A 12,483-nucleotide genomic window follows, 5' to 3' on the forward strand; every position below is an offset into this window, starting at 1 on the left:
GTTTTTAAAAATTTTTTTGTGTTTACCTATTTTTGAGAGTGTGAGCCGGGGAGGAGAAGAGAGAGAGAGGACAGAATCGAGCAGGATCCAGGCTCTGAGCTGTCAGCATAGAGCCCATTGTGAGGCTTGAACTCATGAGCCACAAGATCATGACCTGAGCCAAAGTCGGACCCTTACCTGACTGAACCACCCAGGCACCCCTGACCCTAAGAATTCTTGGTTAAACCGCAAGTATCACCAATCTACTATGAATTTCTCTTCCTTCTCGTGTTTATGAGCTGGGATTAGCATTTTCTTTTGTGTGTTGTTGCTTCCCTGTCTTACATGATTTTCTTCTCTTAGAAATAAAAAAGTGTCGTGCTGCTGTGTGAGTTCTACACTTGGACTTACACCTGTCACTTTATTAGCAGTGTCTAGTTTTAAAGTCTCTAGGAACAACAAGCCCCCAAACAGTACTGCATGAGCTCTAGGTGTTACTGGACCAATCTTAAGGAATCTAAAGAAAAACAAAAACGATGGATATTCAGTGTTAAACGTGTAGTTGGGTGTAAAAATTACTATAGAATAAACATAAAAATAACAAAATAGTTTAATTTAGACATACTTAATTACTTCAATTTTCCCTGGCCTGCCTGACTATACACTGAAATTTGCATGAGAGGGGCTATGAGGAAAGATTTAAATGAAGTTATTTTCCTAATAAGATTTCAAGTAGGCAGATGTTTGCCCCAAGGAGCTGTTCAGACAACAGAACTTACAGAAGAACATCATGAGAGCCAGAAAAAAAGTGCATTACAGCTCTCAAATGTTTACATCATTTTTAAGACAGATCATGGTCCATTTGAATTTCCAATGTATAATTTTTGAACTGGTGAAATTAACCTTTGTCCAATGACACGTTTTCCACTGAAAAGACCTGGAAAACTCTAAATGTTTACCCTGAAAATTCTCCTGAGAATATCGTAGCTTTAAAAAATGTTAATTTATACAGATATGAACTACTCAATTAGGCTCATGCTCAGAACAGACTTCTCTGACAAGAGCCGCCTACCATCTGTTAAGTCAACTATTTCCATTTCCAGTGATCCCTAGTTCATCATTTTAGCTGCTGGGATTGAAATTCTCAGTCAGTCATAAATATCATCTGTTCTATCCCTCCATCCTCCTCCTGTGTTCACTTAGGTCATTATTTTTTTTCCCTTCTTTTTTAATCAAGAAATTTGAAGGCAACACCACAGAAAGAATGTATAAACAATTTCATTTTCTTGGCCGATGGCTTTGAAACAGCCACTAGCTCAGTCTGATAGTCCAAGAGGCTGCTTGTTTTCCTAATCTCTAGAAAGAAACAGGTGGCAGGTGGAATAGAAAATCTCAAGTCCAGGGAGGATTGTAGGAGGACCTCATTTTCCATACCCATCTCCAGATCAAGTGTCACTTCAGACCAGCACATAGTTACCTCCTCAAATCTAGAAGCTCTGACAAAGTCAGAGATCCCACAACAATTTAGCAGCTATTTACTGCAGCAGTCAACAATTTTATTAGCATTGTTTAGTTTAGAATTTTTAAATCCAGCAAGCCTCCAAAAAACCCTTGAAGTGATGGTCACCCTAGCCATCTCTCTCTCATGGTCCTTCAAAGCCCTTTTGTTCTCTTCTCTTTAGTAGGAAAGCCTAGAAGTTGAGGTGAAGTCCTTTCCATAGGCTCCGTCCTCTGTGCTCAGTGTCGCAGAACTCTGTGTAAGGAAGGGCTAAAGTACTCATTTAGTCTAGTCCCCTAACTTGAAGTAGTTGAGGTAAAGATTCTCCTTGAGAAAGATTCTCTTAAGAAGTCTTTCCTGAACTGCACAAAATTTGATCAGATGCCTTTCTTTCACACCCTAAGGACCCAGAACCTGCCTTTGTCATAGCCCCTACATCACAATCACAATATCTGCTTCCTTGTCTGACTTTCCAACCAACTTTAAGTTCTTTGAAGTTGGAAGTTCCAGAGTCTTCTTTGTACCCATGTTGTATGCTCAACACATGTGGCTCTCAATACATATGTTCATCTGTAATAATGGAAGTCACTGGGCTGCCATCTTTATAGGTATATGTGGACCCACACCACTGGCCCAGAGCACACAGACACTGGCATGCCTGTTATTAAATAGACACAAGGATCCTTCTCTTCTCTTACTGACCCTTGGCTTCTGTAAGTTGCCCTTTGCCCAATAAAACCAATTTCTTAATCTATGCTACGTGCTGCTATTAGAATTCATCCAACCCTTGGTGCAGGACAAATGGTGGCTCAGATGTGACTCAACTCCTACAAGAAGTTACATATTCGATGTCTCTAATCCTTCAAGTTCTTACTAGAAAGTACTTTTTTAGGCCAACTCGGCCTCTTATTAATTGTTTAATACCTCTTGCCTGATAGATATAAGATCCAAAAAAGTGCATATACTTATTATATTTCTAGGAGGCCAATTATCATAGCAATTAAGCACAAGAGCTTGGATTAGACAGGTCTGTGCTTGGGTCTTTGCTCCACCATTTTCTAGTCATGTGAACCTGTCAGAACCAATTGTCCCTTCTATAAAATGGGTGTAGTAAAAGTGTCCACTTCATTGGTTGACTATAACTCAGCTAGGCCACAGTAATCAACACAGCACCTGGCATGTGATATCCCTTCATTAATTTTGATACTGTATCATGATTAGTGTTTCTGGTCAGTGTCTATCTTGACCCTTGGGTGCTTGCCCCTCTTGAGGTCACTGACCTAAGAGTTGCCTCTCATAGTGTTTGTTTGCTATTGATTATGTCAATTCTCTGCTGTAATGTTATCCTTTAGTTCATCATCCATTCTTTTTTTTAAGCATAGCTTGCATTTTATCATTTCCTCAATGAACACCCCTAACCTTTAATTTTCTTAACATTTTTCTTGTCTCTGTCTGCTTTCTAAGAGAAGTGCTGCACGTTACCCAGCTCTATGCCAATGAGCAACAAATCAAACATGTTTTGTCAGTATAACCATCTCCACTGTTAAACCAACACTACATTCAATGACAGGTCTGTCTCTTTTTTTCTGTTAAAATGTGTATTCCTTTTTTAAATTATGAAAGTATGAATATATTAGACAGGAGATAAGTGCTGACAAAGATGTGGAGAGAAAAGAATCCTTATGCACTCTTAGTGGGAATGTAAATTGGTGCAACTACTGTGGGAAAAAGTTTGGAGGTTTCTCAAAAAGATTAAAAATAGAACAATCATATGATCCAGCATTTCCTGTTCAGGGCATATATCCAAAGGAAGTGAAAACAGGATCTCAAAGAGCTATCTGTAACCCCATGTTTATTGCAGCACTATTCACAATAACCAAGATGTGGAAACAACCCAGCCACAAGGAAGAAGGAAATCTTGCCATTTGCAACAACATGGATGGAACTTGAAGCCATTATCCTAACTGAAGTAAGGTAGAGAAAGACAAATACTGTATGGTCTCATATGTGGAACCTAATAAATACTGAATTCATAGAAACAGAATAGAATAGTGGTTACCAGAGGCTGAGGAAGGGGGGAAATTAGGAAGTAGTGGTAAAAGGGTACAAACTCCCAGTTATAAGATTAACAAGTTCTGGGAATCTAATATATAGCATGGTAAGTATAGCTAATAATACTGTATTATGTACTTAAAAGTTTTTATGAGAGTAGATCTTAAAAATGTTCTCAACACACACACACACACACACACACACACACACACACACACACACACGGTGGTAATTATGGAATGGAATGGAGGTGTTAGCTAATGCTATGGTGGTAATCATTTTGCAATACATAAGTGGCTTAACTTAAATGTTTTACACCTTGCTTACACATGTTATATGTCAATTATATCTCAATAAAGCTATGGAAGAAATGTGAAAGTATGAATGTATTTTTTGAAACTAGTTAAATTATTCAATAATGCATAAATAAAAATTTACTATTTATTTCCCCATCCCTTACCATCCCCCCCTCCTGACCTGAAGTACCCGGTGATAATAATGTATATCTTTCTATACCTTTGTATTGTTCATACACACACACACACACACACACACACACACACACACATCTATGTAAATATATACACAGATGGACAGATGTGGTGTTACTTTTGTTTTCTTACTTCTCTCTTGATTTTATCAGCATTGGATTATACTAAACACATTATTTTACAGTTTTTTTGCATAAATATACCATAGATGTTTTTAATATGTTTTTAATATGTTTTATGTTATATGTTATATGTTTTATGTAATATGTTATATGTTTAATATGTTTTATGTTTAAATGTTTTTAATAGCTTAATGGAAATAAGTAGAATAGATGTACTATATTTATTTGAACTTCTCATTATTGACAGACATTAAGATTGTCACCAATTTCTAATCCACTCAAAATAATGTAGTAAATAGCTTTACACATACATCTTTTATGCACCGAAACTCTCAATCCTTGTTGCTCTTATTTTGATTCCTTCCCAGAAATGGGGCTATAGTCAGAGGGTACGTATAATGGGGGAGGATTTGCTAGGAAGCCAATGAAGCTTCAGCTTCAGAGCCCTGGTTGTACAGGCCCCTTAAATGGTCTAGACTGTCTTGTACTTGTAACTTTCCATTACTTTTCTTAAAGAATAGTGACCGAAAAGCAAAAATGAATGAAGGTAATGAAATGTTAAGTTTTGGGTTCCATGAATTCCAGACCTTCCTTAAGGATGTACACATTTCATTTTAACACATACTGACAGATCATTTTCCCCAAATGTAGCAACAATTCATGCATCTACCAGCAAGCAAGGGGAGAGCCCAATGGTTCATGTTTCTGACAGCACTGGATGCCATTGGATTTCAACCTTCTTGCCAATCTGATGGGTAAATATATGGTATCTTATTCCTTTACTGTATATTTTCTTTACTTATGCAAATTTAAGCATTCGCCATATATTTATTGACCACTTAGATTTCTTCTGTGAATTTTATAGCCATTTTTCCAATGGAATTTAATCTTTTTCTCATTCAGGGCACTTTTGCAGGGATAGAGCAGTAAACAAAATCCCTGACTTCATGAAATGCTCTGCCTAGTGGAAAGAGATAGCCTAAAATCAAATAAACAAAAGTAGGAGGAATGTGTCAAAGTACCAAAGAGAAAACAAACAATGAAAAGGAAAAGCCCAGGTGAGAGAGGCTGCTCTTTTTTGTAAGTTGTTCAGGGAACTGATAACAGCACACTTGAGCAAAGATCTTCAGGTGGAGCCAAGGGAATATCTAGAGAAGAGCATCCCAAAGGGAAGCATCAGCAGGAGCGGAAGGCTCTAAAATGACAGCAGATGTGGTATATCCATGGAACAGCAAAAAGCCAATGTGGGTGGGGCTGAGTGGACAAGGGCAGGGGTGGGTGGGCGGTGGGGGGGAAGGTGTGGGGGGGGAGGGGGGCACTGGAAGCAGGTAAGGAAGGCAGGAAGTAGCTGTCCATCAGATTACCCTGGACCTCCTCAGTCATAGTAATTGTGCTGGCTGTTACTCAGCAAAATGAGCCGGTCAGAGTTTCATCAAAAGACTGACATAGTTTAATTTATAAAGATCTCTCTGCTGCTGAATAGTAAATATTCTGGATATACTGTTATCTATCACATCTATATCTAATGCAAATATTTCCCCCAGTCTATCTTTTGTCCTTTGAATTAATGCTGGTTTCTACTGAGTATTAAAAATAAAAATGTTGTATAGTTAAATTTTTTTTGTTTCTTCTTGAATTTCTTATAAAAGACCCTCTAAAATGAAAGCTGTAGGCAATTCTGAATTTTCTTTAACATTTTTGAAAATTTTGCATCACTTAAGTTATAAATACAAGTGTTAGAGATGCAGAATCTAAACTAATACCACAAAACATTGTCCCTTTTCTCTATGTCAGATGGTTTGGAATCACACTTAAGCACATATTTAACTCTTCAATTTGCTGAACTGTTTAGAGCTCCAGGGATACACAACTATTTTATTTTTCAGGAAAGGAAGATGGAAAATAAAAATCTCTGACCTAACACTGTTTACCCTCTTTCTCACAAAGATCAAATGACAAGAGTTCATCACAGTGAAATCTCGCTGTATAAAGGCTCTTTTCTTGTTTCAGGACTGTGCATGAATATAGAAAGATAAATATATCAATACTCATGCTCTTTAAGAGATTAAACTATGTGTACTATAATCAATGAGTTAAAGGTAACACTAATATCTAGAGAAAAGAGAAGGAAAAAGCTTGTTTATCACATAAAAACAACCATAGTAAAACGTTTCTTTGGGTGCCTGAGTGGTTCAGTCGGTTAAGTGTCTGACTTCAGCTCAGGTCATGATCTCACAGTTTGTGGGTTCGAGTCTATATCAGGTTCTGTGCTGACAGCTCAAAGCCCGGAGCCTGCATTGAATTCTGTGTCTCCCTCTCTCTGCCCTTCCCCTGCTCATGCTCATGCTCATGCTCTGTCTCTCTCTCAAAAATAAATACACATTAAAAAATGTTTTTTAAGTTTCTTAACACTGGAGTCTGTAGTTATTTACTCTTTCAATTATGTACATAAGTTTGATGTGTTGAAGTATTAAAATTAATGCTTCAATATGGATCTGAAAGTTTCATATAAATAAATACTGTATATATAGAACCATATTCCTAACAATCGGATTTGTCATTCTGATTTATTTACTCAAATAATGTATGACTACGAGAAGTTTAGACAGTTTCTATTATTCTATTATCTTAGATTTCACTGACCTATTTTCTGACCTTTAACATATACACAGTTTGCTAAAATTTTGGTTGCAGGACTTAGTAAATTTTAGTCTGACCCAATTCTTCAGTATTCATGTAGGCAGAGTCTAAATCATAATAGATATAGCATGAGATATAACTCTGGTCAATGTCCTTACTAATAGAGGGGAACAATGGCCTGGATAATGCAATAAAGCATGTAATTCCTGGCTCTCTCAATTGTCTCGGGTTGAATGGAGATGACAGCTGTCAGAGTGAAATAGGTGAGTGGGTAGGATGTGTGCCAGCCCTGCGGTCACTGCCCTGGACCAAATATCATCCTTCTGAATAGCCCTGGACACATCCAAATTTAAATTTTTATGCCATTGTTCTCTTCTATATCATTTTCTTTTCAATCCCATCTTCCACACATCCTGCAGAGGACAGAGATGCCCCTGCTCCTCACCATGATCTCCAGCTGCCTGCTCAAGGAACATCAGAACCACACTGCCACTCAAGGGTGTCTTATCAGGGGAATGGCAGAGTCAGCCATGGCCTTTGCCAGCATAAAGAGAGTGAGTGTAAAATTATGGGGAAAGGAGATCACATTTCCTTCCAATCACAGCTTACGGGACAAGCTATGAAAGGCACTTACCACCAGAAGTTTCATACACATTCACAAGAGAGTTCTCGCCCTGTCGTAGAGCTCAAGGCTGCTCTTGAGCCAACTGCCATTAGTGCTTACTTGGAAACCACATAAGTATGTCTTTCCAGAGTTAAGCCCTGGGGCCACCTGTATTTGCTTTCTTTCACCTTGTCATGGCTATAGGACTCGGTCTGCTTTACTCTTCACTTTGTGACCACACACATACACACACACACACAACAAGCAGTGCAAAGGGCTGACCTTCCCACAGCTTCCTTCCTCCTTATGGCCCCAAAGTCAAGCACACAGGCTCTTTCTGTTGTCAGACTTTTAGTCCTAATCACTTCAGAAAAACAATCATTGTGCTACAAAACCTTACAGAATGTTTATCTTCTCGGTCTCCAGGCTGTTGATCCTGCTTCCATTCTATTATAAAAGCAGAAAGGCCTGGTCAAACATTTGAGCTTTCTCAGTGCCCCCTCTATGTACTCTCAGGTAAAGCTATTTCTTCTTTCAGGATCCAGGATCTTCCCTTATTTCCTTTAGGCTAAAATAAACACCTCTGACCCACATATAAAACACACTTTTGGATATCTCCTCAGATTTTCCCTGAGCTCTAACTGGGCAAGGAGAAAAGGCCACCAGCAGAAATCATGGTGTAATTTTAGAAGTGTTCTTTGACATATACCTCTTTGATACACATTTTAGACAGTTGCATAGTTTGGAGAAATGAGAAAAATAAACTTGGAAAATTCAGGAAGGATCTGGCAATAAATACAGTCTGAGCACATTCCTTGTTCTTAATTGGACTCAAGAAACTACCCTGATGGAGTAGAGGAAACCCAAATGGAAACGCCACCTGCTTTGTGGGACCTGTGGTATTGGGCAATGAGAGTGAAGTTGGGCGGGAGATCAGGCTGTCAAGCACACTAGTGATCTTCAAGTGGGAAGCGGCCTCAAGGGTCCTCCTCCTAAGGAAAGTCCCCTGTGCACCCAAAGGAGGTGCCACCTCTGAAGGAGGTTGAGTATCAAGAAGGCTGACAGGCTCGGGGGTGGCGTAAGCCACAACCATATCAGGAAAGGCTGGTTTGGAATAGGAGCCCTCCATACCACCACCCATCTGCTCAGACCAAGCAGGCATGCCTCTCACCAATTCTGAAGGCAAACCACAGCAGAGCCTGGAATCCAGGGGGATTGGTGTCTGTCTCTGGCATATCCTTGCTAAATTCTACCCCATCTTTCCCTTTGACAATCCTTACTCTAAAGGAAATATGAGAATCTTTTTTGTTTTTTGAGAGAGAGAGAGAGAGGGCACAAGTGAGGGGCAGAGGGAGAAAGAGAGAGAGAGAGAGAGAGACAGAAGGGGGGCTCACCCAAAGTGGGGCTTGTATTTTACCTGAAGTAGGGCTCGAGATTACCTGATGTGGGACTTGAACTCACAAACCGTAAGGCTGTGACCTGAGCTGAAGTCAGATGCTTAACGACTGAGCCACCCAAGCACCAGGAATACGAGAATCTTATTTTAAAAGTTTCGTAGGTCATGCAATAATAAAAGTGAAAAATCGCTAACATTTATTGAGTACTTATGGGTCAGGTGTTCTTCTAAATATTTTACTAATGTTACCAACGTCACATCATTCTCCAAAAATCCTGAGAGGTGAGTGCTGTTATTATTCCTTTTTACAGACAGAATGCTTGGCTCAAGCTGCAGAATTTCCCTTTCTTCCCCAATCAGCTGTATTCTTTCATTCAGATAGCAAACGTATAGTAAGCATCTACAGGGCATAAAGCCACGTTCTAAGCAGTGGAGCAACAGAGATGAAAGACAGTCCCCACCTTCAAGTTGCTAACAGCCTAATGGGGGCTTACTGATAAGAACAAATTTAAAAATTTTGAATTCAGTATGATAGATGAAAGAGTACACAGACTGCTATGATAGATAAGAGGAGGCTCACCCGCGCAAGATGAGGGTAGGGCCTGCTACTGGGGGATGTGTGAGGTGGGCCAGGGAAGATTTCCCAGAGAAGGTGATAAAAGCTGAGTTGACTCTTACAGGACAAAGAAGTGCCAAGCATTAGACACGCTGGAAAAATGAGCTGGGGATCGTACCTTGAAAGATAGATATATCACGCTAATACACTGGGTTTTTATCCCAAAATTAATGGGAGACCACAAAGTGATTTTTTATTTTAAAATACACACAACATCACATTTACCATTTTAATCACTTTCAGGTTCAATGACAGAGTTCAGTTCAGTGACATTAAGTACATTTCCATTGTTGTACAACCATCACAACCATCCGTCTCCAGATCCTTTTACATCCTCCCAAACTGAAACTTTCTAGTCATTAAACAGTCATCCCCCTCCCCCAATCCCATCCTCTGGCAACCACCATTTGACTTCCTGTTTCTATGAGTTTACCTATCTAGGTACCTCATAGACGTGGAATCACACAATATTAGTCCTTTCGGGACTGGCTTATTTCACTTAGCATAATGTCTTCAAGGTTCAACATATGTCATAGCATGTGCCAGAATTTCATTCCTTTTTAAGTTTGAATAATATTCCATTGTATTTGTATGCCATATTTTGTTTATTCATTCACCCACCAAAAGACAGGCTGTTTCCGTCTTTCGACTATTGTGAATGAATGCTGCCGTGAACACGGGGCTCTCAACGTCTTTGAGCTCCTGCTTGCAGTCCTTTGGGGTGTACACCCAGAAGTGGAATTGCTGGATCAAATGGGAACTACTTGTTTAATTTTTTTGAGGACCCTCCCTATTGTTCTCCACGGTGGCCGAGGCACTTTACATTCCCACCACCAATGCACCAGGGTTTCAATTTCTCCACATCCTCACCAATACTTGGTATTTTCTGTTTTGTTTTGTTTTTTTTTTTTTAATATATATAATAGCCATCCTAATGAATGTGAAGTGCTCTCTCATTGTCGTTTTGATTTGCATTTCCCTAATTATTGTAACAGTAAGCATCTTTCCACGTGCTTACTATACAATTTCTTTGGAGACATTGCACTCGTCTTTCACCCATTCAAAACGATTTCAAATCAGAGGACATACGATCTGATCTGTGTTTCAGAAAGAGACCTCTGGTGCAGAAGGAATCACAGCTCAGAGGGCGAGAGGCTGGAGGTCATCCGGGAATGACATGACCAGGCCAGAACCACACTGGTGTTGGGCAATATGGTAAGTTGGGGGGAGAGAAGAAGGAGAGAAGCTGCTCGCTGGAGCTAGGCTTAAGGCAGTGGTCCTGGGACCTATCTCTGCTCAGGCTTTACTCCATTCTATGGAGCACCTCGCCAGAGCCTCTCCCTAAGGCTTCCTCCCTCTTCCTAACAGATTCCCCATCCATTTCCCTCCCTCTTTCTCCTTACCTGGTCATGAAGCGGTGTCCCCACCAGCCCACAGTTCTGCAGCTTCGAGGCACGTTTCCCTGCATCACTACCACGTATCCCTTCAAATCTTTTACTGCTTCTTCTCTTGCTCTGGGGAAATCAACCGCTGATGTACTTCTGCCTGGAGAAGTGGACGAGGCAGAAGAAAACCAACAGCTCTGAGGCCACAACAGGAGAAACCCTGGAAATAAGCATTTTTTTTGGACTTCATAAATCTCAATCCCCTCTTCTTGAATGAATCAATATCATTTGTCACCCTGTATTGTAATTGTTGGCTTGCTTACGTATTTCTTCTCAGGAAATTTTAAACTGAAACATGGTTATAATAATGTTTATATTATCTTATACTTACAAATTACAAAGAATGGTATCAAATCCAATCTTGGCTGATCAGAACCAAAACATATGCTAAAACCATGAGAAAGAAAAGATTTTGTACTTCTTCCTAACATATGCCTTTTAACTTGCCAGAAAGGAATTTTAGCAGATATTATAATAAATATAATCAAGATATCAAAGCTGGATAATAAATGGTGAGGAAAATGTAATAGGAAGTGCTCAGGTTTTGTGGTAATTCACACTGAAGAGCAATGTTATAACCCCATTAATGTATCTAAATATGGGGAACAGCACTAAATATTGCACTAAAATGACTCTGTGTCACTTTTTAAACACTTTTAGATGATTAATTATTAGGTGGGGGTCAAGAAAATAATAAAAGAGATATATTTTATTACAAAATTATACATTGCCTACGATATGGGTTCTCATAGTGAAATTAGCAAGTCTTTGTCAGCAATTAGGATTTCATCAGAAGAAGCAAAGCAGAACTGAGACTTTTTTGGCTTTTCATAAAAGTTTTAACCGAGTAGACTTTTTCACTCCCCTTTTCCTCCCCCCTACCCGGCTCCTCCTCCTTCTTTAGATTGAGATTTCTGCACTATACAGTAATAAAATCCACTGCCAAGTTGACTCAGTCAATAAAAGCAGGTTTTGAAAGCAGAGATTTTGTAGACTCGTATTCAGAAGTTGTTTCCTTATCTCTCATCTCTGGGAAATGATCTAACATCAAAATATGAGGAAACAACCTTTTGAGTAAGAACTGACAAGGTGTGGCGCTGCTCTTCTGGAAGAAAAATCAACACCACCCTCAGAAAACAGAATGTGTTCTTTCTAGTAAATAAAGTTGCAAGCAGATAGATGACAGTTTATGGGAAGAAAGAGTTGTTTCAAACCCTCCAGCAGGATTTTACACCGAACAAATGCCTTAAATAAAAATCACATCTGCGAGCTACAATGCTGCATAATGAACAGGACACAAATTTTCTTTGTGCAGTTAAATCAATAACAATGGGCAATGCTGAAGTTGCATGTCTTAGCTTTTGGTGCCAAACTCGCTGCCTGACCCTCCATTTTAGAGAAAGCCAAATTGGTTGCTACTTTTAGATAAGAAACATCTATTCAAGGGTTAGTTTGGAATTAGGGCAGTCGACAGTCCCAAGGACTCTATTTGTGATGGACCAGTAAGGACCAAAATAGCTAATGGTACGACATTACTTACTGCAATCACTGACTTTGAAAAACAAGAGGCTAAAATCATTAAGAAAAAAATAAAAACAACTCAAATGCAACAACTAAGAAAAGGGGCAAAGGGCACCTGG

At 39.3% G+C, this 12,483-nt stretch overlaps 1 long non-coding RNA gene across 2 annotated transcripts in view; it reads right to left on the bottom strand.

Annotated features, from left to right (window-relative positions):
• Nucleotides 1-12,483, bottom strand: part of LOC123600356 — a 72,882-nt gene that overhangs the window by 24,677 nt on the left and 35,722 nt on the right. For both annotated transcript variants that reach the window (XR_006713797.1, XR_006713714.1), the window contains exon 3: nt 10,802-11,003. This is a non-coding gene — a long non-coding RNA (uncharacterized LOC123600356). The remainder of the gene's footprint in view (nt 1-10,801; nt 11,004-12,483) is intronic.

The sequence above is a fragment of the Leopardus geoffroyi genome, chromosome A1 (assembly GCF_018350155.1).
Source record: "Leopardus geoffroyi isolate Oge1 chromosome A1, O.geoffroyi_Oge1_pat1.0, whole genome shotgun sequence".
Taxonomy (NCBI): domain Eukaryota; kingdom Metazoa; phylum Chordata; class Mammalia; order Carnivora; family Felidae; genus Leopardus; species Leopardus geoffroyi.